General features: G+C 36.8%; 1 non-coding gene across 1 annotated transcript; it reads left to right on the plus strand.

Moving 5' to 3' along the window:
* The first annotated feature begins 3,702 nt into the window (after positions 1-3,702).
* LOC130458632 (U6 spliceosomal RNA) lies at positions 3,703-3,805 on the plus strand. The gene has a single exon (XR_008918042.1). It is a non-coding gene; the product is annotated as a U6 spliceosomal RNA (small nuclear RNA).
* The last annotated feature ends 1,039 nt before the right edge of the window (positions 3,806-4,844 follow it).

Here is a 4,844-nt window from a genome sequence, read left to right on the forward strand (position 1 = left end):
ATGGGAAATCCCTTAAAGTGTCTAGGGAGGCAAGCTGGAAATCAGAGACATATTGAGGCACTGGATTCTCTATGTTCACTTTCCCCCAAAGCCTTTCTTTCCCTGCAGGGGATTCTCTCTGAAGAGAGACTGGAACCAAGTAAGTTCTCTCTCAAAGTTGGAAGCAAAAAGACCTCTCTTCGAAGCCTGTTTCTTACCATCTCTGTCCTGCCTGATGTAGCATGGAGGGAGTATTCTCCCCACCAATGAGAAGAGTCTTATGCAAATGTACCCTGGATATAGAACAAATGTTTTCCTTTATAGTCAATTCCCTATACTATGTATAATCTAGAATTCTGTTCAAATTGTGAGTACTGTATGTCACCTGTTTTTTTTAAAGTAGATGTTTCTTAACTGTGAATTTATTTTTATGTAGTTTCATACCTTGTTAGTGTAGCCAATCAGAATACAGTGAAAACATCTTTTGATTTTGTTGCTTTTTTGCATTAAAGTTTTCTAGGAAAACCAAGTTGAGTTTGTACTAAGAGAGATCATCTCTGGGAGCAGTTCCTTTGCACTGCAAGTAAAAAATCTGTTGACTAGGGACTGTGTAGTGAAACTTTTTCTTTATGTATTACAACAAAACATACTCTGCTGTGGAGACTTTTTTTAGTAGATGTGCTGCTGAAGCAAGCACTGGTATATAGAAGCTTCAATAAAAAACTAGAAAGTGGATAGACAAAAAGATCCACTGAGTCAGCTCAGTGGCCAGTAAGGGGATTGCTTCATCTTCCCTAAAGAGCTAAAGCCCTTGAGCATTGACTGGGTGAGACTAAAAATATTTCACAGATTTTCTTATACTCACATCTAAATCTATGCTTTTTGTCCTCATTAAAATAATTGGGGTACATTTAGTATATTTGTCCCTCTCCCCAATTCTAGAAAGTTCTCTAGGGTCATAGATACGGTTCAACTGTCTCTTTTGTATGCTGTCGTCCCTGCCCTCATGAGACTGTGGTTTTCTTTAGGGCACAAACTGTTTTGCCTTTTTCATATTTGTATCCCCAAGGCTGAGCACATTGCTTGGCACATAGTAGCTGCTTAATACATATTTATTGATTGACTGACAAAAAAAAATTCTTGTGGTCTGAATAATGTGTGAAAGGGGATAGGTGGGAAAAAGGAGAGCAGAAAGTACTGGTCATCCAGTTTTGAGAATGGCAACAGCGGCCTGCTAAGGGGAACAGAAATTAGGAACAGAGAAGGTGTGGATCTCTGAGCCCCAAAGGCTCAGAGGTCTTGAGGACCCTTAATGTTTAGACGCTTGGAGTCTTGAGTAAAGTTTAATGTAAAGGAAGTTTTGAAACTAATGAAAGGTGAAAGTCCTGGAAATAAAGTCAAAATTCCTAGACTGATCCTAAAGAAAAACTGGTCTACTGAGCCAATCCAGCAAAGTGCCGAATGTATGACTGGGCAAGTCACTTAACTTCTAGGTCTCAGTTTCCTCATTTGTAAAATGAGGGCTTTGGACTTGATGACCTTTAAAGTCTCTTATAGCTCTAAATCTATGATTCTATTTCCCTAAGAGTCAGCACCACAGCCTTCACAAAGAATTCCAAAAATACTTTGAGCAAAGGCAGCATCATTGGAATAACTGTATTTACTTTGAAGGAGAAAAAAAAAGCTCATTTTTAGCTCTAGATCCTGATATGTTTGTTTAAAAGAAAACAATATGAATGTAATTACCTTAAAGTTACATCTCATAGGCGGAAAAGCTCCTTCCGAGACAAAAGAAGTCTGTGGTTTGTCGGTCAGTTTGTTTTAAAATAGGTGCTTTGCAATGTGAAATGCTTGCCAGTGCCAGTCAGGGTGACATTCAAACACAAGTTCTGTAATCCTGATAAGAGCTGCAGCTCAGACAGTTTGGCTCTTAATTATAGGAAATTAAAGTGGCAAATGTTTTAGACTGGACAAGGGTATGTGCTCCATTAAAACAAATTGGATGAATGTGTTAGAGTTAGCCGTCCTTGCAAGAAGGCTGCCATTTAAAAAATAGCCCATAGAAAGCTGTGCCTAATCAGGCTTCCATCATTCCAGTACATCATAGCCCTGGGGAAGAAATTGATTCAGTGTCTGATGAAGTGTCAGTATTTCCTCTCCTGACACCACCTCCCTCCCTTTATTTAGCTCGGAAAGGAACTTTGTTCTATACAGCAATACTTAAAAAAATGGTGTCAGCCTTTCTCCAAATTCATTCTCACTTCTCTATCTTTTGACTCTGGCTTGGGCCGTTTTCCTTTCTTTTCTTTTCTTACTTTCCTTTTCTCTTTTCTCTTTTTTCTTTTCTTCCTTCCTTCCTTCCTTCCTTCCTTCCTTCCTTCCTTCCTTCCTTCCTTCCTTCCTTCCTTCCTTCCTTCCTTCCTTCCTTCCTTCCTTCCTTCCTTCCTTCCTTCCTTCCTTCCTTCCTTCCTTCCTTCCTTCCTTCCTTCCTTCCTTCCTTCCTTCCTTCCTTCCTTCCTTCCTTCCTTCCTTCCTTCCTCTTCTGTAATATTACCAATGTAAATATTCCATCCAGCAGGATAGACTGCTTCCCATCCACAGGACTTGAACCTCAGCCATTTGTTCTACATGTATTATCTATGTATTTGTAACCTGGGTCTCCTCCATCACAAGATACCCTCTATCTGACTGTTTCCTCATCTATAAAGTTGGGAGAATAACACCTGCCTCCCATAGATGTTCTGGAGATAAAATGAAATATTTGGAAAGCATTTTGAAAAACTTAAAAATCTGTATAAATATTAGTTGTTGTTATCTTTCTCTCACAAAGTTAAAAAAAAACAACACTTAACTCAGTAAAAAAAAATCACATCCTCCCATGACTATAAGGGTTCATGGATAAAACTAGGCCCAGAAAACAGTAGGTAGATACCACTGATGCAGAGAATACACTCTACTCATTGTTTTATTGATTATCCTGAAAAGTGTTTTATTTGACAGAGAAAATGCAATATCGCAACATGGTGACTCCTATCCATACAGTAAAATGATTTAAGATTCCTTGAAAAACTTAACCACAGAGAGAATCTTATTTGGTACCCTTCTGATCTTAAATTTTAGATGAGGCATAAAACAGAAGCCAAAGGTATTCACTGTAACCTAGAGCACCGAATAACTTTTTTTTTTTTGGAATGACTGTGGATCTTGAGGGTCATTTTCCTATCCATTGATCAAATTCTAATATCCTTTGAAATGAACAGTTAATCTTTCTGCTATTTGTGCATGCATATATAAATCTACATACATACATACATGCATATATATATATATATATACATATATATATATTTATTTGTAAATATATGAAACAGCTAGGTGATGTAGTGGGTAGAACTCTGGACCTGGAGTCAGGAAGACTTGGATTCAAATTTGCACTCAGACACTTGCTAGTTATATGACCTTGGGCCTTGGGCAAGCCATTTAACTTCTGTCTCAGTTCCCTTATCTTTAGAATGGGAATAATAACTGCACCTACCTCCTACAGTTGCTATCAGGTTCAAGTGAGATAATATTTATAAAAGTGCCAGGCACATAGTAAGCACTGTATAAATGTTAGCTGTTTTTATTGTTATTATTATCACTGTTAAATATTATTCATAAGAAGAATGGGTCTTTAGGAAGAAAATTTATCCTTTTTGCAAATAAAAAAAGAATAAATCCTCTTGCTTTGGTAGTACACATATTACTAATATTGGAATGATAGAGAAGGTTAGCATGGCTGCTGTGCAAGGATGATATGCAAATTCATGAATTGTTCCATTAAAAAGAAAGAAAAAAAAGAATAAACCTCTATGCCAGACATGATTTAATTATATGTTAATTCAACATTTGGTGAGTAATATGCTCCTAAAATGTAAGTACTTATATAGTTGTTATCAAAACCACCTGCAAATTAAATGTTTGCTGATTACTATTTTTTGCCCAGATTTAATGGAATGAAGACAGAGTTTCCATTTTGGGAGTTTGTTACACTTTAGTTCTGGCTATACTTTTTTTAAAGCCCTTACTGTCAGTCTTGAAATCGATACTAAGTACTGGTTCTAAGGTAGTAGAGTGGTAAGAGATAGGGAATTGGGATCAAGTGATTTGCTCAGAGCCACACAGCTAGAAAGTGTCTAAGGCTAGATTTGAACTCAAGATCTCTTGTGTTCAGGCCTGGCTCTCTATCCATTGGGCCACCTAGCTACCCCATGTGCTCTACTTTTAAAGACAATATCTCTTTATATAAGGGAATTTACATTCATTGGAAGTCAATAGTATTGGGGAAATAGTAACTGGTAATTGATATTAGGGTAACACATTGTTTGGGGGTTTATGAGAAATTATACTAGAGAAAAACTTCTCTATTTGAGGCAGAAGATTAACTGTACTCTGGAGATCCGACCTACTAGTTTAAGTGTGAGTTGGAAAATAAGGTCAGTAATTATGAATTATATAAACTTATTTGTATGTTGATGGAAGAATATGAGCAGTGTTGCATAATAAATAGGCAAGGGAGGGTTAAAGCCAGTCTTTAGAAAGCTTGGTCACAAACACAACTAATCCAAAACATCTTGAGGGAGTTTAAGGATGAAAAGTGAAGGAAAAAAGTAAACAGAAAAAAAAGGGAGATATCTACAAAGATTACAACTCTTTTTTTTCCCCTTCAAGGACAGTAGAGTTGTCACATGGTTCCACATGTGTTTATAGAGGCAGGAAAAATGGCACTAAAGAAAATAGAGATGGGAAAAGAGAATGAATTAGGCAAAGAATACATTGAAGGTGAATATGTTGGAAATGACACTAAAGAAACAATTCAAAAGGTA

This window comes from Monodelphis domestica, chromosome 3 (genome assembly GCF_027887165.1).
Source record: "Monodelphis domestica isolate mMonDom1 chromosome 3, mMonDom1.pri, whole genome shotgun sequence".
In the NCBI taxonomy this organism is placed as follows: Eukaryota; Metazoa; Chordata; class Mammalia; order Didelphimorphia; family Didelphidae; genus Monodelphis; species Monodelphis domestica.